The following is a 22,642-nucleotide window of genomic DNA, read 5'->3' as shown; positions in this document are numbered from 1 at the left end:
GTCCACAATGTATTGCATACCCAATTGTTTAGAAAAAATAGTCTATGGTTACAGCAGATAATCCCTCGATTCTCGTGGGAGCCATAAGGGCATCAATCATTGTCGATCCATTTAATCGTACCAGATCATACGGTTGTAGTGTTTTACGCCACTTATTACCTTGGGCGTTGAACAACGGCTTAATAGCTTTGGATTTCTGGAAGCCGAAAGTCAATTGATCAATTGTAACAATCTCGCCTATTTTGGCATTAGTGTCGCCAAGGAGCCATATTGGCAAGCGATGGGAATAAAGTTTTAGGCCGTTTCAACTGTTTTCTTATTTTTAGAGATTAGCAACATCTTGGGTGGATTGTAAATGTTTATTATAATGATGCCTGTTGCAGCATGAGAGAACTTTACAATGGCGAAGATTGTGGCAATTTCACAATTGACCAGAGAACCTGAACTGAGATTATCAGCCCTCCTTTAGGATGTCCTAAGAGGCCTTTTATGGCGACTTCATGAACCGTACATCTATTATCAATTTGTATCTCAGCTGTGACCCAGGTTTCTTGAAGAGCCACAATAGAAAACATGTCAATGTTACCCAATAGTCCGTCCACTTCAAAAATGTGGGAATGACCATGGGTATTCCCTGAATAAAGAAATTCTAGTTGCACTGGTCATTGGCGTGTCCCAGAAAAGTGTTCTTTAAATGATAGGCAGCCATTGCCAATAGCCTTCAGCAACATCTTTATGTATCTTAGGACCATTAGCAACTGAGCACACAGCGTCATCGTTCGACACTTAGGTCGTGCACCGATATGCTGAGGCTGTTTGCACGGTTTTATCAGAGTTGATTTGCCTGGGATCTGGTGCAGAACCAACCTTATTAATTTGTGGTGACGCTCTGGTGCCCGGCTCGTCCATATGCCTTTTTATTAGTAGGGATATCAACTCTTTGGGCAACATAGCCCAATTAAAGAAGGTTCTCTTCAAAACACAAGATATAATTAAGAGTGGCATCATTTTTAAAACACACATTAGATGTATAATTTCACAACTCAATTTGATCTACTAGACGTATATCATTTGTAGTTATTACTCGCATGGTACTATTTAATGGAATATTTTAAGTATAGCCAATCTATTTAGAGGACCTTGCACTTGGTCAACAGAGACTTGGGTCAATTGTAGGGCTGCCATTAGTGTTTTTTTATGTTTGATATGTTAGGTCTGGGGTGGGAAATGTCATTCATTGCAGAATTACTTGTTATCCATTCCTTAGGTAATGCCATTTGCCGTGGTTCAGCAAGACTAGCGGCTATAGGTTTTTTTTGCTGATTGCTTTGGATTTTCCTAGCTTTCACAATTTTGTGACCAGCTACGAGGCCAACAATGGTACCACATGGTGGCCCACCAGACTGGTCAGAATTGGATACAATTACAATGGGCTCAATATGAGCAGAAGCACTTGCAGTAGCCGGTGGCTCAATTTGAGGAAAAGAGGGCACTTGTAATAGATTGCGTTTTCTTCTTTTCATGGGTCTATTCCCATACATAAGTCTGGTAGACACGAATCAATGGTCGGGGCTTATGTTTAGGAGGATGCGCACAAGATACATTAGAAGGGACCTTTAAGGAGGTCTGATGATTGGGAGGAAGAGGTACAGACGGCGCAGAAAACGGCTTTGCTGGACACTGCACGCCACATTTCCTCCTAAAGCTGGAATGAATCAACAGTGATTGGATGTCAATTTTAGACTCCAAAAGGGTACATTTCCCCAATAAGTTAGACAATAAATGTTCTAAGGCTTCAAATTCCTCATCAGAGATCATACTCTGATCATTGTCGCTGTCGTCTATCTTAGGGTCTATATCAGTGATGGTGACCTGAGCAGGAGAGATATGGGAAGAATGAGATGTCTTGAAAGAGGACTTAAACATAAAAAGGGGCGGGATACTGGAGTTTAAGTCAACAAGAGGTAGAATATTGGTCATCACAGGATTGGGATCAGCCAGAGGTAAAGCTTTCTGGACAGGAAGTCTGACTAATTTGGATGGTGGGGTAAAGAATAATGGGGTGATAATAGGCTCCCCGATAGAATGATCGAGATCTTGATCTAGATATTCCAACTCCATCTCTTCTAGCTGAGAGTTGGATAAATCTATAGCTTGGTTTATAGAAGAGGCATGGGGTACAGCTGCGGGCACACTAATTGGCACAGCTATAGCAACTTGTGGTGGACCATTAGCACTATCAGTGATCCTATCACTGAACTTATTTAGCAAAGGGATCTGTAGCGTCATTCAAAGCGGGGTCATGCTTGAGAGATGGCGATCCACCTAATACATCATTTATGAGTTTAGAGCTCACACAACCCAACTCACTAGAAAGTTCTATTACCAAATCGTCTGTGGATTCAGTTATCAATTCAGTTGTCAATAATACTTTACTGGCATTTAGCTCATATTCATGTACATTGGATTGTACAGTTTTAGGAAAATAAGCATTAATAGGGTTGTTTAAAGACTTGGGGGACAGCATTCTTTGAAAGAAGGGAAAAGGGCACAAAAATAGGAACTCTCTCAATGAGAGGTGTCTAAAGGATCACGTTAACACTGCAAAAAGTCAAAATCAATAAAATGTAAAATGGTGATAAACTAAACTGGGCTGTGCAGGAAATGGAAACCATTAGAAAGTGCTCCATGCTAAACTGAGGAAGCCAGAAAGGGAAGGAGGAACCAGAGCATGTGTATTTTGCATGCTAAATTAGAAATACATGGATCCAGAAACGAGATACTAAGGATAAAGAACCTGGAACAAAGGACCGGCCACAAACCGGAACAACTGTAACAATGACCAGCACTGGACAGAAGCAAACCCAGGTTTTTAAAGCTGGCTAACGATCACATGCCTCAGGTGTGATGTTTGCTAGCACCTGCCAGCCACAGGTGATCCTTCTGCTCCACCCATCCTTATTTACTTGGGTGAAGATTGAGCAGCAGGCCAAGCATTCTGGTAAGCATAGCTTTTTGAATCAAGAAGTGCCAAAAACCTGGAACTGTTCCTGAAGGGAAGTGAAATGGAAAATATGGTTGTGGAGTGCCTAACTCACTGCGTCCCTATGTCGAAAGGAGGAAAGTCCAATAGGGAATGGACCCCAAATCAGGCCCACACGTGGCGGGAACAATAGTGAAGTGACCGGATCTTGACAGAGGGTTGTACTTATACACTAGGCGAGAGAACAATGGGAGAAGCTCTCCCTGTACTGTTAACTGTAAGGGCAAAGCAGTTCTCCCCAAACAATGAATTAAACAGATGAATGAGGTATGATGACCTCCCTTTCCCAAAAATCAGTATGGATCCAAATACAGAGGATGAGCTGGGGGTTCTATTGAAGTCAAACGAGGAAAGATGCAAACCTATAAATCTTTCCTAACTGACTTACTAATATGAGGCTAAGCTGTCTATATTAATGCCATCAACAAAGCTGTCAAACACTTTGTAGCAGGAAGGTGACATGTAGCACTACACAAAACACCCAAATGAATATTACATGTGCAGTGACAATCAGTCTATCATAAAAGCCTTAATACCTAATGATGGCCTGCAAATGTAAGTTGGTGGGCTGACAATACACCGCTTTTGGACCACACATCATCGCAGGTAAAGGGTAGGAAAGGCTGCATTATGTAGTGTGGTTGAAGACCCATAAAAGCCTCCACAAGCAGACAGACTTTCAGAGGAGCCGGATCAAGTGAGCGGCCGTGGGAAACCGCTGTGCGCTGCTGTCAACACAGCAAGTGGTGGCGACGCAATATGACCAAGTTGCCGCCTAGCAGCTCCTAGATTTATCAAGCAACACCCCATTCCTTGGGTAAAGTCAAAGTAACTATGGCCAATCACTGTAGTGAACCGCCATGGTGCATGAGAAGTGGGTGGGACTTGGACCCCTTCAAATGCAATTTACTATAACAGCTCACAGTTGGTTAAGGCAGGTCTAGAGGGAACAGGGAAAGAGATTCAATGGGAGAAGGAGGATAAGTAGAAGAGTGGGGACAGGAAGCAGGAAAGTGTGGGTTGTCAGGTGAGGTCAGAGGGGAAGGAGATAGCCGAGCCAGAGACCATCTGGATGAAGGACTGTGGATTGGTGTGTGGAGGTGATTTTTGGAAAAGCTGAGGTATTGTTTGGTGAGAGCATGTGGTACTGCATGGCGAGTGTGTGTGTGCAAGACTAGTGAGTCAGATTGTTAGATGGTGTGTAGCAAGTGAGTGGGAAGTGGTTGTGTGTAGTAGAATTGTAGTAGTGTGGTGGAGAGAGCATTAGTGGAGGGAAAAATGAAATTGAAGTGTGGAGGAAAGTAGTAGAAGGTGCGAGATATTGGGGGGACAGAGGAGGAATATGCAGGGAGTAGGAGTGAAGTTGGGTGGAGTTAGACAAAGGAGAGTGGTGAGAGGGGAAAATCGGACAGACAGGAACATTTGGGTGTGCTAGGAAGATCGAGTCGGGCAGAGTGCCTGAAAGGCGCACCCTATAATCTTCCTTTAGTCAACTAACAACATTGATAGAGTGGGTTCAGTCTAGTAAGTGCCTGAGGGAGCTTAGACAGATAGCTAGGTAGGGTGGACCCGAAGGCCAATAGCCTAATTCAGATCTTGCAGTAGGGAGAAACCATCGATATATACTAGCCTGGGGGGTAGAGACGTCTGAGTTAGGAAAGGATTGGTGCATTTAGATAAAAGGCAGGGACGACCCTAGTGCCCTGACACAGCATTTTGTCAAATTCCTTCAACAGTCTCTGTGAGTGGGAGTGTACCTTGGATCTATGCGATTATTGTGACGGCCGAAAATGCAGACTTTTTTTGTAACCCTTTACACCACATATATATGCGGGGGGTTGACCCCCCCCGCAGCCCCCACTCATATTAATATTATATTCTATACCCCCCCACATATATATATGTGGTGTAAGGGGGTGGGGGGAGTAATTCGCAATTGTCAGGTCGACATTTTGGTACGATTCCGTGTACCTTGAGCCATCTGTGACAAATGTCAAATAAAGATGAACTGTGGGGAATCTAGAAACTGTGAACTATGGTACGAGCTATCTGTAGTGAGCGCCAGCAGAGAGATAAAATATACAGAAGAGAAATCAAGACTTAGCTAGGCAAGCAAGAGCCAATAATTAAATTCGAGAAAGACAAGGAGGACTTTATGAAAGGAAGTTATTGTTCTGTTTATAACATAAAGAAAAGAAAGTTTGCTTACAATTTTATGACTAATGATGTCATCATTGATGGCCGTTCACCACAGTAGAAAAGTTTCAGGTGAGCCCAGCTTCAGGGCAAAAAAGAGTCCTGTCTCTCACACCTCTATAGCCACTGTTAAAAAGTGCCTCGTAGGTCTCGAGAACTTACAGGGTGCCATTACAATTACATTTCTCCCAGAGGAGCACAGTTCAGAGCACCCTCACCTCATTTAAGAGTGCACGTAATGCAGCCCAACTTCCCTGCTTTTAGAACCTGGCTGCTCAAGGTCTAGACTATGGAGTGAGAGGAGGGGGTGTATACTCTAATTTCTCCTGTGCATTGTCCACCAAATCTACTGACTTCCAAGTGTTGTAAAATGCTTTGAACCCTGATCATCACTCCATACCCTTGGGTTTCAATTATCTGAGGTTGTGGAAATCTGGCACCCAGGCACAAACTTTATTTACACCCATCCCTGTGAATATCCTCCACACAACGTTTTAACAGTGGTCGTTCCTCTAACTTCAGTGACTAATTCTGTAAGTTGAAAGGAAGCTGTGGCATGTGACCCAACATGCCCTAGAAGATGAAAGTCTAAAACGGCCTAAAAGTGCCTCCTCGTTCTGTGTGTCCGTGTTTGAGTTGCAATATCATCTCATCTTGCCTTCAACTGTTATATAGTCTGTTTCCTCGAATTCCTCTTTAATGGGTCATCTGTCTGTCTCAAGCCTCTGTACTCCGAGGTCTTCCGATTTCTAAACCTTTAATGTTTTACATTTTTTATTAAGTAGTTTGGCCTTCTAGGCTTCATGTACCGCATTTCCGTTATAAATGTTTGTGTCAAATTGCATATGCACATAAGTCATCCTTCTAGCCACCGTGCTAGCTCAGCGAGTGGAGCACTCACCTCGGCCATCCGTGTGAAGCCTGCTGTCCCAGGTGCGAATCCCTATGGTGGATAAACTGTGTACCATTAAATGGGAGTAATCTCATCTATTACAGTGCTTTGAAAATGGAAGAATCTGTTATGAATCACTAATATAAATAAAAATAAAATTGTAATGTACCCTGCCATTGGCCCTGTCTCGAGTAAGAGTGCCCTAATGTGCGGGAGAGCTGTGGGGCCATTGCTGACATAGAGGAGCATGTCAACAGCGCACAGGGATACCCGGTGTCCCCCCCCCCCCCTGTATGATGCCCGACCATCCGCTGTCTGCCCGTACCTTTATCGCAATTGGTTCGATGGAGAGGGCGTACAGCAGTGGCGAGAGGGGGTACCCTTGACGCGTGCCTGATTGGAGTTCAAACACTGGGGAGGTGATGCCGTTGGTCACTACGGCCACTGTGGGGCCCGTGTATAGCAGTTTGCCCGATAAGGTATGGAAGGAAGCTGTATTTTGGGAGGACTTTGAATATAAATTCCCATTGGACCTTGTCAAAAGCCTTTTCAGTGTCAATTGCTAGTATGAGATCATCCGGTTCTCTATGCCACTGCGATCTGACATCCCGTGGGACCCGGCGGCGTGGCACCATTCCTCCTCCAAACGCACCACTTAAAATATCTGGGCATTAACATCAGCGCCTCATTAGAAAACATCAGAGACCTAAATTACCCCCAGAAGATAGCAGGTATATGTCAAGACCTCAAAAGATGGGACAACCTAAGTCTATCACTCATCGGGCGCATTAACGCCCTGAAGATGAACTCGTTCCCCAAGCTCACGTATGTTGCCATGATGATCCCCACCAGCCCTTCATCAGCATCCATGAAAGACCTCGATAAAGCTATCTCCAAGTTCATATGGAAGGGGAAGAAAGCCAGAATCTGCTTATTAGTTCTGCAGGCCTCTAAGGCTAACGGAGGTCTGGCGGCCCCCTCGCTCAAGGAATATCAGCAAGCGGCACAACTGTGTTGGATCAAACGATGGTTGAATGTTGCCGACGATTCCAGCTGGAGAGCAATGGAAATTGTCCTAATGCAACCTCTCAACCCAATTGAGATCATGGCCACACCTCCAGATATGCTCCCGAGCAATGTTAAAAAACATCCCATACTCGGGCCAACATTAGTCCATTGGCACAAGCTCAGATCAGCACAAGGGAGCCAAACGCAGCACGTACCGCCATGGGCCAGCATAAGGGCAACATTGCACGGCTGCACGAAGCACAAAATACACTGAAACCAGGACCACCTCTGGACATATACGAAGGGGGGACACCTCGGGCGTTCCAAGACACGCGCGCAATTCTGGGTCTGAACGAAGGTGACTGGTTAACATATTCAATCTGTGCCACTATTCTGCGACATGGGGCCAAACCCCACCCACCCATAGCTCCAGCTCCCTGCCAGACCAAGATAGGGCAACACACTGGAACCCACCCACACCATCGCACATTCTACCGACTGCCCCGCAGAATCTGGATCGTATTCACACGCTTGCACGCATCGGGACAGAGGATCTAGGCACCCATATCGATGAAGCAGATCTCCTAGTCTTGATAAACCAGAGGAACAGGGAGGTCCAATACAAAATACTGCAGAAACTGTATCGCACCCCCACCACACTACGCCGGATGGGGATAACTCACACCAACGAATATTGGCGGGAATGCAGAGCCACAGGCACGGTCAGACACCTACTATGGCACTGCCCTAGGATCATCCCATACTGGAGGGTAGTCCACAAACAACTAAGACATTGCAGGAGCCACAGTGGCTTTTACACCCCTGAAGTGATGCTCCTTGGAGTGGAGGCCAATGATCAGCAAGAAGAGGGGCTCACATGCAAACTTATAAACACAATACTGTTCACAGCACGCAAGCTCCTCATCACTCATTGGAAAGCAAAAACTCCCCCGCCCCCCAGCAGCACGAAAAGCACTTTTAGCCAAGACCTGCAGAATGGAAACAGCAGCCCCCATGCAACAGCAGACTCGCAAACCCGCAAGAGCTCAGAAATTTAGAGAACTAACAGAACCATACATCTAGAGGAAGTAAGGGGGAAGGATGGAAACACCTGCAACATGGGAGGGCATGGGCAAGAGAAGAAGGAAACACACGCTAACATTATGAACACTAACATCCAGCGGCCCCACACCACAAGGACAATTCGCCTACCAGCGCCACATGAAAGCAACTGTAACGCTCACCTGATTCCCGTAGAGGCGCCGGTCTTGACTGGGCGTATACCGTATCTTCAAAGGTGATGTGTAACACACGGCTGGCTCTTTGGGCTGGACCTCTGTGCACTGTATGTCTGACTCGAAGGGTAAGATGTCTGCAGATAGAAAATATGGGATTAATGAACTGGGTTATTGAATGTCTCTCTCTTCTTCCCTTTCTCTTCTCCTGTAGAACCCCAAAGGTTAACGCTCTCACCTTAGGTAAGTGAACGCCGTGCTCCATCTGCCTCGGGGCAGGGTGCTGTAACCAGTTTCTTCACTGGAGAAGGGGAGCAGGCCTCTTGACTTCAGAGGACTGCTGTCCATCGTTTACTGCACGAACTGTAAGTTTCGAGTAATTCTAATGTCTTTAAAAGTCTTTAGTAATGATGTCTCTTGTTTTGCAGGGTTCCGGCGATGGCGGATGACGGGCTGAAGTGAGTTGAAGATGGAGCCCGTGTGATGAATAGAAGTGCCTGGAAGCACGTAAGTAAGCGCTTGTTGCCTGCTTCACGATGCGCTCTAACTGTCTTTTTATTTTGCAGGTACAAGTTCGGAACGGCTGCAGGGTGCCGGAATACCCACTGGGTTAGATGTGGAAAGGAGTAATGGCACGTGAGTATTAAAGTTCCCCAATGTCTTTAAACGCACCTTGTTTTGTCTTTCAGATGCGGGATGCAGCGCCGAAGGCCTCCGGAGCGTGCGAAGAGTTGGTAAGCTTTTGTCTTTCAGATGCCGGAATGCAGTGCGAAGACCTCCGGAGCGCACGAAGAGTAGGTAAGCCTTTGTCTTTCAGATGCCGGAATGCAGCGCGAGGCGTTGGTGACAGCCGATGGACCAGGTAAGTGAAGCGCTGTCACTGAAGACCGTAATGCTAACCTGTTCTTTCTTGTCTTTATAGGTGTTGCTGAAGACTGGATTCAGGATGGTAAGCCTTTTTCCTTAGGCCCAGGATCGGATGCAGAAGACACGATGAGCGTTCTGCTGCAGAGGATGCAGAATAACGCAAAGCAAGATTCATCCATCGGGTGTGGTTTAAATAGCCTCCTGTAGTGCTTAGGTGTCTCCTTCCACAGCCACGCCTAGGTAAGAAAAGAGTTCCTGCTTTCCAGAAGAGTTCCAGTGTTCTGAACCTAGGGAGTGGCTCCTGCCCCATCCAACAGGAAAAGTAGTTCCAAACAGAAGAGGATCAGAGGCTCAACTGGCAGGCAAGTAAGCAGCATGGTCTGCTGCAGGTAAGTCCACCCAAGCATTATGAGCCCGGCGCTTCCAGCGCTGGGACTGGGCATATTTATGAGCCTGGTGCCACTGGCGCCAGGACTGGGTCCAAAAGGTCCCAATTGGGACTGGTTGGCACTCGGAACCTGGGTTATGGATCTGCTTCCAAGGGAGTTGGGAAAACCCTGACCTTTTGGAAGCAGAGATCATGACAGCAACTTAGTTTGAGGGGAGGGGGGATAGTTGGTCGATCTCAAATTTGTGTGTTATGTTCGCCTCTCGCAGCCATGCGTGCACCAGCATTTTGAATTTAATCTATGGTTTTTCTAACAATATGCTAATAAAAAGATGTTAAAAAAATAAATAAAAAAAAGATTTTTGATTATCACTGCACGATATTTTGGAGAGGCCCAGAGGACTGTAGTAGGGCCGTGTGTTTACCGATATTTTTTGTTATCCTTTTAAGCATATTGGTTAATCCAAACATGGACTGTTAAATAGCATGCAACGAACACTGAATCACCAGCATTGATTGGCAAAAGAAAGAATTAGAAGATTGTGATTTTCATGGTAAGCATCCCGACGCCGCCTTTTCAGTCAAGTGATACAGTTCTTTTGTGAGCAAACTTATTTAAAATAGGCCATTAAATAAAGTGTTCGATGCTTATCATCCTAAGCTGCTTTCAACTTGGGGCGAGGGAAGCTGCTTTTGAGAGAGTTTGTTTTGTGACTAGCACAAAAAAGCAATGTTTGCATAAGTAGGAAAACTGCTTCTGTTCCTTGGTTTACTTCAGTTCTTGCTCAGATGTTTCAAAATATGCCTTTCTCATTAGATTGATCAGTGGGCCCAGATATATATGGATGACCAACCCCAGAACACATTTTGAAGTTGGTTCGTCACTCCTTGGAGACCACCTTCAACCTTTTTATGTCCATTTCCTGGCAGTGAAACTTCCTCTGTGGGGAATGAAACATTTTCAGCGTTAAGCTGTCAAACTAGAAATTATATTGTGCCTCCTATTGCTATGAATATATGTATATTGGCCTACGCCAAGCTGCTAACAAGCTGCTTATAAACTACATGTGAATAAACTCGCATTGCAAGGTCCTGACCTTAGAAACCATGTAAACTGTCATTTTGAGTCAAGCCGCCATTTTAGGTTTTCTTGCTCTATAAAGTCACCATGTGAGCTAAAATGGTAGCCTATGTTATTCAGAACAGAACTTGATTGTCATGACCTCTGTACAGCTAATGTATAACTTGCCTGCAGGCCACTTGTTAGGGTCATGAGCTGAGACCTTGTCCTTCTGCTAACCTGTGTGCAATGGATTACCTGTGTCACCGAAACTGATCTATAATTGAATGAGAACACCTGCTTAACTATATTGTATAAACTAAGTCCTGCATTGTAATGTTAGGCCTAGAGCATACATTATTACCATTTCTTCTTGTTAATGTATAAACCTAAGATGAACTAGATTTGACCTGGCAAGGGACCCTAGAGCAGTAACTTATTTATGGAATGGTTAACCTGCAGAAAGGCTGGACAACAGGCTGGAGAAATGTATAAAAGCCTGACTGTTTCAATGAATATTTGCACTCACTGAGCACACCGAACCACGCCGGAGTTCGCTGTGTTGTACTGAGGGTCGATAGCTATCTGAATTTTGTTCTGTTCTTTTGTAACTGGATTCAGTATAAAATAAACTACTTTGTATGTTCCTTTGTAACCTGTGTTTGGTGTGTTTCCTTTTTGGTTACCCTGCCTCATATTTCCTTGTTTTCACAGTTGGCGCCCGGAATAGGGACCCTCAAGATTGATGCCGGATTATTGAAGGTTGACGCACGCTATCGGACCGGGATCGGACGGTGTGACATAACGGGCCCGACTGAACGAGACGCGATACCTCAACAGCGCTGCACGATCCGTTCCCTGGACGATAGCCGCGTGGTCTGAGACGGCATCTTGACGAGGGTCCATTTTTTGAGGCGGGCAGATTTGCCGAAATCACCATACACAAGGTAAAATTCGTTAGGTAAGTCTTTTGTAAACCGATCGGTCCTCCTTAGGTTTGGTCAGGTGAGTCGTTACCCGACTCTTAATTCAACGCTGACAATTTGAATTTGGCGCATTGTATCTGCAGACACAATTATTGACCAGGTAACACCGAGTATTTGAGAAATGCCTGGGAAATTGTCTAGCTGCTTTAGGGCATTATTCCGCAGCGATAGACAATCTTTGGAATTTAGCCATCCGGCACCACAGGAGGGGTCACCGGCATGTACTATGTACTATAAGCATGGCATTGGAAGTGTAGTATTTAATAAAATTTGGCACAGACAAACCAGACATGCCGCCGAACTTCAGTGGCCCGTCAAGGGTAGTTTTGAGATCCCTCGTATTGAATATTTAGAGTCAGTCTTGTTAAAAAAGAAGGCCAGACCTGCAGCATTTGATGTTTTGCAAAATTGGAAAAGAGAAGCGTTGCAGCAGCTTAAAAGTAGGAAAAAACATGTGCGCCGTCATAAAACAAATGCTGAAAAGGCGTTGTTATATGATCAGGACAAACAGTCTGAGTCGGTTATATGGACAGGGCTTTCTCACTCGGTATTCAGAAAATCTATCCTTCTAAAGATCTTCATGTTTCTGATGAGTTTATCGACAAATTGTTAAATGAACGAAGGCCTGGTGCCTCTGCACCACCTCTGTATGTTCCTCTTCCTCCTACTGTACCTCTTCCTGCTGTTATTCCTGCTCAACTTGTTGTTCCTATTCCTCCGGTTGTTGTTCTTCCACCTGCTCCTCTGCCTCTTCTCATTACACCAGTAATAGTACCTCCATTGAATTTGCCTGCACCCTCACTCCCAAGTAGTTCTGTACCGCTTGTAGTTGATCAGAGTGCGGGGTCGAGGATTGTTATTCGTAATACTGTTCCTACAGAAAAGAAACAGGATTTGTTTGCATGGGCTAAGCATTGTATGGAGAGAGATGATCGAGCTAATGTTCTTGCCACACTTTCTAATATGGGACCTGAATACTTTAGCGTTTTCAAGAGACACTGTGGAGAAGGTACATGAGCATGTTGAGAGGATATTTGAGTATAGGAAGGCGTTGGAAAGGTTACGGAATGAGGATGACGAAGAAGAAAGTATGTATGTACAGAAACGATTTCTTCCGTGTCGTAAATCGACATCTGAGGAAGCGCAAATTTGTACAAAAGATGCGATTAGATGGATTTCAGACATATCGATAACTCCAGTTGAGGTATATGACACATACAGTGAATATACGCTAGAAATGCAGAGGAAAGTGATACAGGTAATGGTAGAGTACCTGCAGGATGAATGTTTAAAGAGAAAGGTTAGTTGTCCCACAGAGTTATTGAGCATTTATAAGAGGGCTTTTTCACTTGACACTTCTTCAACTCCTTTAGCGCTCGATTTAGCTCTGTTGCTTAGTAAGCGTTCGGAGTTGCCTACATCTCAGTTGCCTATGAGAGAGGTTCCTCCGTTATTTGTCCCAAAGGTTGAGATTCCTGCTAATGCTGCAGCAGGTACACCTGCTGTGGACATTCCTGCACATTATGTATCGCAGTTTGTTCACGTCCCGTTTTCACGACAGGAAGTGAATACTATTAGGCAAACTATTCCTGACATTAGGAAAAATCCGACAGGGTTCTATAAAGAGATAGAGTCCGTTTTGCAGTCCTCCGTGTTTACCCTAGGCGACATTGATTTGCTATTCCCTGTACTCCTGCCTGTAGATTTGTGGAAACAAGTTAGAACTATAGACGATGTACCAGGATTGGGAGATACATGGGCTAACATAGTTGGGCTTGATGAGGAAAGGCCAGCTGGTGAGAGACCACCTCCGGTGATACTAACTTTGCCTGACAGAATAATTGCAAAACTGAAAACTATAATCCCCGAAAAGAGAATTATTTGGGACAAGCTTACGGCCTGTGTCCAAGGAAAATCTGAGGGTGCTACCGAGTTCTTTAATCGGTTCGAACAGGTATTCTCGGATTTCAGTGGACAAGACTTAGGCACAGAGTCTGGGAAAAGATTATTTGTGGACAAATTTGTATGTGGATTGCTGCCTGACATCCAGTCACAAATTATGTCTTCTGAGAATGCTTGGCAGGCGAAATCCCAATCAGAAGTACTGCACATGGCTCAGTACTACGAGAACTGTGTCAATAATGAAAAAGATAGAGTCGAGAAGAGAAAAGGTGATTTGAAGACTAAAGTATTGTTACAGCAAATTGTTAGAGGCCCCAGAGGGGGTAGTTCGCAGATTAGAGGTCAGTATGTTCCACAAGGGAATGTGCCCTCGGGTCCTGTGAATATTAACCAGTGTGCCTATTGTCGCCAGGAGGGTCATTGGCGTGCACAATGCCCCGTCCTTCGACAGAGGTCGAATAACACATTTGGAAATATGGGTAGATGATCCAGAGGTCGCCCGGGTGTAGGGGGCCCTGGTAGAGGCCAGTTTTCGCAGGATCCCTAACAACCTTTTTCACAGGATAATCAGACTTCGAGTGTGGATACTAGAAACATATTTGATCATCCTTCTGCTGCATATCTATCTGAAGAGCTTCCTTTTGATGATATTTTGTTTCGTTAGGATTGCCCGAAGCAGGGTTTGGAACCTACACCTATTCCCGTTAATCAGAAAGGTCCCTACGTTGAAATGGTAGTGGGAAATAGGAAACATCAATTTTTGATACACTGGAGCACAGAAGTGCTCCATTGATCATTCTCGGGTTCCAAACATTCCACTGTCAGGGCAAACCAATGTTTCTGTAGGGTTTGGTGGCACACCAGTTGTTTGTCCGGTTTCTTCACCGGTACCTATTTCTTTGGGTCCCTTTACGGACCACTGTCCATTTCTCTTGACTTCGAATTGTGGAGAGAATTTGCTAGGGTTGAATCTGTTGAAGGAATTAAATGCAGTAATTCATTGTTCTTCTGATGGAGTGCGTTTGACGATTTCACCACAGCAATGTTCTGTTTCGCAATTCTTGACTAGACCTTTGCCGCCAGAATTCAGTAATGTACCAGAGTGTTTGTGGGCAGTTGATGACAATGATGTTGGCGTTTTGCAGATTGAGCCTGTTAAAATAGTTTTGAAACATGGAATTAAGCTGCCCCGTATTCCCCAGTATGAGATCTCAGTTGAAGGCGAGCGAGCTTTGAAGAGCATTGTTTCCGATTTTGTGCATCGTGGGGTGATTGAGGAGATTGCAGGAAGTTTGTCCAATAGTCCGATTTTACCCGTGTACAAAAAAGGTGATAATGCAATTCCATTTCGTTTTATAATTGATTTACGTGCCATTAATAAAGTCGTCGCTCCACAATTTCCAATTGTGCCCGATGTGACGACAATATTAACCATGATTCCAGCTACGGCTACTCACTTCAGTGTTGTGGACCTAAAGAATGCTTTCTTCAGTTTTCCTATACATGAGGATAGTAGATACTTGTTCGCGTTCACCTTAGGGGGACGCTCATTCACATTTACTCGTGCACCTCAAGGTTATACTGAGAGTCCTAGTATTTATAGTAGGGCCTTGAAAGAGCAGCTTGATACCCTTGGATTGCCCCCTACTTGTACGTTGCTTCAATATGTTGATGATTTGCTTTTAGCCGCTGACTCTGAGAGCTCTTGTAAAGAGGGCACTGTTGTTGCTCATCCATCTAGCTAAGCATGGTCACAAAGCTTCGCTTAAAAAGTTTCAATATTGTTGCCAGGAGGTCGCCTATTTAGGCTATCTCCTGTCAAAGGAGGGAAGAAGATTGACACCTGAAAGAATAAAACACATTTCTGGCATGTCTGTCCCAAATACAGAAAAGGAAGTTAGAGCCTTGATAGGTATGGCTTCTTACTGTAGGTTATGGATCCCAAACTTCTCACTAGTGATAAAACCGATGTTGGCCTTGACGAAGAAGGGTATTTCTTCGCCATTGCCATGGAATACGGAGCATCAACATTCATTCGAGTTGCTCAAGACTGCATTATGTTCGGCGCCAGTTTTGGGCACACCGAACTATGAGAAGGCCTTTGTGTTTGTGCATGAATGTGATGGATGTGCTTTGGCTGTATTAACGCAGGAACATGGAGGGAAGAATAGGCCATGCGGTTACTACTCTTCCACCCTTGATCCTGTTGCATGCGCTTTGCCAAGATGTTTGCGCGCTGTCGCTGCTGCTGCTGCGTCTGTAAAACAGAGTGAGGGAATGGTCCTAGGCCATGATTTAACCCTGATGGTGCCTCACTCTGTAGATATTCTATTGAACAAAACCCAAACGCAACACCTCACTTCCGCACGACTGACAAGATATGAATTAATCTTGTTTGCTCCCCACATTCAAATTAGGAGGTGCTGCGTTCTTAATCCGGCTGAACTCCTACCTTTCCCGCAAAATACTGTTTGCGGTGACGAAGAGTCACATGACTGCCTGTATACTACTGAAAAATATACAAAAGGCAGAGTTGATTTGAGGGACACTCCTTTGGATAACCCACAAGGGGAGCTGTTTTGTGATGGCTCCTGCTTCAAACTACTGGATGGTACATTCACAGCTGCTTATGCAGTCACTACATTGAGTACGGTTGTGGAGACCAAGAGAATTATGCATAACTCTGCGCAGGCCGCAGAGATTATAGCATTGACTCGAGCTTGTGAGCTTTCCAAAGGGCTAACAGTAAACATATATACTGATAGCCAGTATGCCTTTGGGGTGGCTCACAACTTTGGGAGACTTTGGTCAGAGAGAGGGTTTTTAACTTCGCATGGCACCAAGATCCAACATGGCTCGCTGATAGTACAATTGCTTTCAGCGCTTGCGCTCCCTAGTCAGTTAGCAATCATTAAGTGCGCAGCACATCGCAAGATTATAGATGATGTAGGGAAAGGGAATGCTTTCGCTGATCAAATAGCTAGACAAAACTGCCTCTGATCTCTTCACGGAGATGTATGTTTCAAGGGAGACTGTAGATGCCTATGCAATGGATGAGGGTGTTGGGTCTGTACGGGATATCCAAGCCGATGCCACATTAGAAGAATCCAAGAGGTGGGCTAAGGGCTTGGGGAAACTCGATGATGATGGGTGTTGGGTGGACATGGTTGAAGGGAAATGGTTGCTTCCTAATGCCTATATAGTAATGATGGTTACCATGGCACACGGTCCCACACATGTGTGCGCTCAACAGATCACGAGAATGTTAGAGAAAGTCTGGGTAAATGATAAGATTTCAAAAATTGCCCAGCATTATGTCCAAAATTGCATGATTTGCCTACAACACAATGTGGGAAAGGGGACAGCAACTCCAAGAGGTAGCTTTGGGCCTCCTTCTGTCCCGTTTGAAGTGATTCACTTTGACTTTATTGAAATGGAGCGATGTAACAATCTGTCCTTGTGGTCATTTGCGCCTTTAGTAAGTGGGTCGAGGCTTTCCCTGTTAAAGACGCTACAGCCATGACCACTGCAAAGACCATGTTAAAGGAATTCTTCCCACGGTTCGGTTTGCTGAGAGTTATCTGGTCGGATAATGGTCCGCATTTTATTGCTGCTGTAATTCTACAGATATGTACGGCATTGCAAATTGACAAACGATTCCATTCGGCCAGACATGCTCAGAGCGCCGGATTAGTGGAAAGACACAATGGTATCATAAAAAACAAGCTCGCTAAGACGTGTGCAGGAACCAAACTAAAATGGCCGGACGCCTTACCGATCGTGTTACTTTCTATGCGGACAACCCCTCAAACCAAGACTGGGCTCTCTCCATTTGAGGTGGTAATGGGGAGACCTGCCAATATCTGGGGTCTTCCGAAGCCTAGGGCATTGAGGAATGTAGAAAATGTATTGCTTTCAGACTATTGTAGCCAGTTGACTAAAAACCTGTATTTCATTTATCAGCAGGTACGAAACGCTTTACCCGCGCGATACGAGGGCCCAGGCCACAGTATCCAACCTGGAAGTTGGGTTTTGGTCAAATCCTTTGACCAATCTTCCTGCCTTGCACCTCGGTGGCGGGGCACGTTCCAGGTCCTGCTGGTCACCCAAACAGCGGTGGTTGTCGCAGGCCGGAAGCATTGGATCCACACGACGCATGTCAAGAAACTTCCTCACCCAGTGCCACACGTTACAGAAGAAATGGAATCCCTCGCTAACGCTGCAACCAATGATCCCAAAGCAGTGAGTAGCACTGAGAGTGCGTCGGTTAATCTTTCTGAGCCTGTGAGGCTTGGGGAAGCTGCCATTTTGTCTCCGCACTCTCCGAAAATTTTGCTCCCGGAAATTGCTGTTCCAACTTCACTTGCCTCTGATACGTTGCTTCCAACGGGAAGTGACGACATTTTGTTCTCGGATCAAACAATACCAGGCACAGCAAGATACAACTTCCGGCCACGAAGATAGACATACGGCATGGTTTTGCTGTGCATTCAAGGAAGGAAAGGATCATCAAGGGCTTGGTTTTGCCCAAAACTTTGAGGAAGGGGATTCTGTTGGCTAGGGGTTGTGGAAGGACTAAGAAGCCGCGCAACCGTACTGTCGCCACCAACGAACATTGGGGTCGTCGATTGAAAATCTACAATGCCTGCTACCGCCACCGCTGCTGCTCGTATTGGACTTATAAATAAGGGGGTGACCAACTCGGACAATGAACAGTGTGCCTGGCCCCCGAAAACGTATTGCTGTGTTTTTATGATATTTGGTTTTATAATAGTCACTGCCTTAGGCCTTTGGTATTTTGAAGAAACTCATCCTTTAGAGTCTTTGCTGCCGACTGAAATTGTACCCACTGTTCCTACAGCTTTTGTACATTTGCATACTCTGTCACCTAAGGACTCACAGCATAGACAGAAGTATCACAATAATACCTTGTTGCTTATAATGAATGCAACACATGCCATTTTTAATAAGACTAATTGTTGGGTCTGCTCACATTTACCGCAACATGGGGATAAGGGGCTAGGTTGGTATATTCACCCTTTACCTTTGACAACTGTTTGTTATGCTTCACTTAGAGCACTGTTCTTTGGCCGATGGAACGATAGCATCTCGGGGAACTTTGATGGCACTAATTTGAATAGTTTTGAGAAACGTGTTCTGACTCCCCTGGGATGCTCGCTTTTCGCAAATAGGAGTAAGCTCAATATTGCTTCTATTAGGCCTTCTGATAGACTGTCTCGTCCTTTCCAATCTTTGTTTCCTTTAAAATGGCTCTGATAGGCAATAAGGATGCCGTGCCTCCTTCTTATACTGTTAACCATAGCCCCGATTCAGTTTCTTTCTGCATCCAGAGGAATGGCACCCGGTCAATGGGAGATTTTAAAGGTTGTGCCAACGTTGCAAATTTGACTGGGGAAGACAGACCTTTGTATGTAGGCGAACCTATCTATTTTGTTTGCGGTAATGTAGCATTTCCATGGTTGCCCAGGGATTGGCAGGGAACTTGTTATCTAGGAATCCTGTTACCTGGGGTGTTTATAGCAAGTACTGTAGAGGTTTCGAAGGCTCGTCCACGGTGGGACGAGAATGGCGACACTCCAGCACAGGTTTTAGGAGATGTAGTGAAATCATTCCTTCCATTCTTTGGGCAGATAGCGAATTCCGAGGATATCAGGAAACTAGCGAGAGTACTGGAGAGAACCATCAACCGGACCACAGATATACTCTATAATATGACTTTAGAGCAGAAAGCGATCAGATTGGTAGCGCTTCAGAACCGGATGGCATTAGATGTCATTCTGGCTGAATGTGGTGGAGTATGTAAACTAGTGGGGTCCGCTTGCTGTGTTTTCGTACCAGATTCCTCCCCAACTATTTTTAAGGCAATACAGAATCTGCACATTCTTAGTTCAGAAGTGCATATTCCCGAGGGAAATTGGGATCTTAGCGCTTGGTTCTGGGACTTCTTGCGGTCTTGGGGTTGGAAAGTGCTTTCAGTCTTGCTGATTATTTTGGGAATTCTGCTATTTCTTTGTTGTTGTATCCAATGTCTACCAAGTATATGTTCAATGCTAGGGGGATGTTGCGCTCAGGCGATGGGTACAATAGGACATAAAGTGTATGCCCCGGATAAAACCTCTAAGGAGTATGTACTGAAAGAGATCTTAGTAAAAGATCTAATGGTGATAGATATTTCTGACAGCTATTCAGGGTGTATAGACGATGACACATGGAGTTATTTGCAGGGAGATCAGAAGTAGTTTAGCACTTGGCATAGGCCAAAAGGAGGGTTCGTCAAACTAGAAATTATATTGTGCCTCCTATTGCTATGAATATATGTATATTGGCCTACGCCAAGCTGCTAACAAGCTGCTTATAAACTACATGTGAATAAACTCGCATTGCAAGGTCCTGACCTTAGAAACCATGTAAACTGTCATTTTGGGTCAAGCCGCCATTTTAGGTTTTCTTGCTCTATAAAGTCACCATGTGAGCTAAAATGGTAGCCTATGTTATTCAGAACAGAACTTGATTGTCATGACCTCTGTACAGCTAATGTATAACTTGCCTGCAGGCCACTTGTTAGGGTCATGAGCTGAGACCTTGTCCTTCTGCTGACCTGTGTGCAATGCATTACCTGTATCACCGAAACTGCTCTATAATTGAATGAGAACACCTGCTTAACTATATTGTATAAACTAAGTCCCGCATTGTAATGTTAGGCCTAGAGCATACATTATTACCATTTCTTCTTGTTAATGTATAAACCTAAGATGAACTAGATTTGACCTGGCAAGGGACCCTAGAGCAGTAACTTATTTATGGAATGGTTAACCTGCAGAAAGGCTGGACAACAGGCTGGAGAAATTTATAAAAGCCTGACTGTTTCAATGAATATTTGCACTCACTGAGCACGCCGGAGTTCGTTGTGTTGTACTGAGGGTCGATAGCTATCTGAATTTTGTTCTGTTCTTTTGTAACTGGATTCAGTATAAAATAAAGTACTTTGTATGTTCCTTTGTAACCTGTGTTTGGTGTGTTTCCTTTTTGGTTACCCTGCCTCATATTATTTCCTTGTTTTCACAAAGCTAATGACCTGTGAGCCATCCTGGCTTTTCACACACTAGTTCTCAAGTGTGCCACTCCTTCTACAGCTCTTTCTAGAGAGTTCCAGCTCCCACCCAAACTCTTGGGGAAAGGTCTGCTGTGCCTACAGAACAGAAGGGGAAATCTGAGGGCAATCAAGGCATAGGGATTCTTCCATTAAATCCATCCATTGGGCAGTAATCCAGATGAGCAGCCAGCTAACCAGTAAATTGGTGTTGCCTTACAACAGCCGGTGTGATGCTGGAGTTAAGGGTATCGGCTGGAACATTGTGTGCATTTTCTTCTGGATGCCATGCACATTATACTGTGATATCTGCATGTGCCACATGCAAACAGGTTGCTTCAGAGCACTGAAAACGTAAATGGAGATGCAACAAGAGGAAAGGAAATGACTTGAGGATTAATAAAGGTTAAATGCAGTTTTGTAACTTGCAGTGAGTTGTGATAGATTTCTAAAGGAAATAAGTCTCTAGTGCTCCCAAGAGTCAAATGGCTTCATTTTCGTTCCAGGAACAGAACCGTTCTTAGGTGTTGCAGATAGGCCTTCCCCATCTTGTAAAGGCGGGCCTGACTGAAGAGTTATGTTTCTCAGCAACCTTTTGAAATGTACAAGGTTTTGTTATGAGCTCTAGTGAAGGCTTGTTCCAGAGCAAAGTATGTAGTCTTGTTCTGGTCTATGAATTTTTTGTTTTGGCACGGTTGCAGTGGAGAAGACCCCAAGGTCCTTGCAGGTTGGTAGTGCAAGGTGTTTGGATAGGTAGGTGGGTTTTTTGCTTCAGAAATTTTTATGGGTCAGACAGTTTTCAGATGTATCCTCTGTTGAATCAGTAGCCACTGTAAGGATTTCAAAGCTTGTGAGATGTGCATTAGCTGGCTTAGGCCTGTATATGAGCCTGGCTTCCCTTTTCGGAGCTATTTTGGTTTGGTCGGGTACTTCAAGAGACCACAATGCCATCTATAACAGGTGTTTACGTTTTTTCTTTGATAGAGTTTGCATCAGTTACACTTTATTGTTCATTCCCAAAAAGGGGAGGGCTGTTTTCATTATGTGAATTTCGAGTTTGGGCAATCCCTGTAATAGGATTGATTTGCTTAGTCAAGGAGCGGTTTGATTCAAATAGAGCTCCTGTTTTTTGCCTCTCTGGGAAGGTCTTGTGGGGGGGGGGGTACTAAGCACAGGTGGTCACCTGAAATGGGTGGGCAGGATCTTATTGATCCCTACAGTGATGACTACTGTTTATTTTGTATTGAAGCAAACATTTTGTTGGATAGCATCCATTTTTGATTGCACTTAGACATTTATATCTGGTTATTGTCAGATTGGCTGTCACTAACTCTTAAAGTAAGCAGAATATTTGTGAAAAATCTCCTACTAATACCAGTGTTACCCTATAATAACTTTCATAGTTATTGCATTCCACTTATTAATTATACATGATTTTCATGTACTTTCTTTGTCGTCGCCGCCTCCTTAGTCTTACCTACATGCATGCACCTTTTCAGTTTATACCCTATATAAATGAAAAATGTCAATTTTTAAGCCCTCAAATTCAGAGCAAACAATTGTTTGTGATAATTGCAAAGAAATGCAACCTGAAAAGAAAATAAGAAATAAACATTATTGAAATGTGCTCACCAGTCTTCTGAGCTCCCCGATAGTTCTACTTGTATGTCAGTTTCTTCCATTGTAAATTCTTAATTATACATTTCCTCCAGTATTCTGTCCATTTGATATTCTGTATGGACCTTAAATTGCATCTTGTTTGCTCTCTTCTAACTTTAACATTATCTTAATCAAATGAAATCTTATTTTATGGTCTACTTCCTGTTATGGTAATTATTTCAGAAAACATTCATTGTTGTCTTTTGAGAAATTAAATTAGTCTCCATTCATTATTCTGTGATCTAACAACTACATTGTTAGGGAAAAACTGCTTTCACTGTTGTGTACTATATGC

The sequence above is a fragment of the Ambystoma mexicanum genome, chromosome 4p (genome assembly GCF_040938575.1).
Source record: "Ambystoma mexicanum isolate Mex_15411 chromosome 4p, UKY_AmexF1_1, whole genome shotgun sequence".
NCBI lineage: Eukaryota > Metazoa > Chordata > Amphibia > Caudata > Ambystomatidae > Ambystoma > Ambystoma mexicanum.
Note: the sequence above shows the minus strand (reverse complement) of the source record.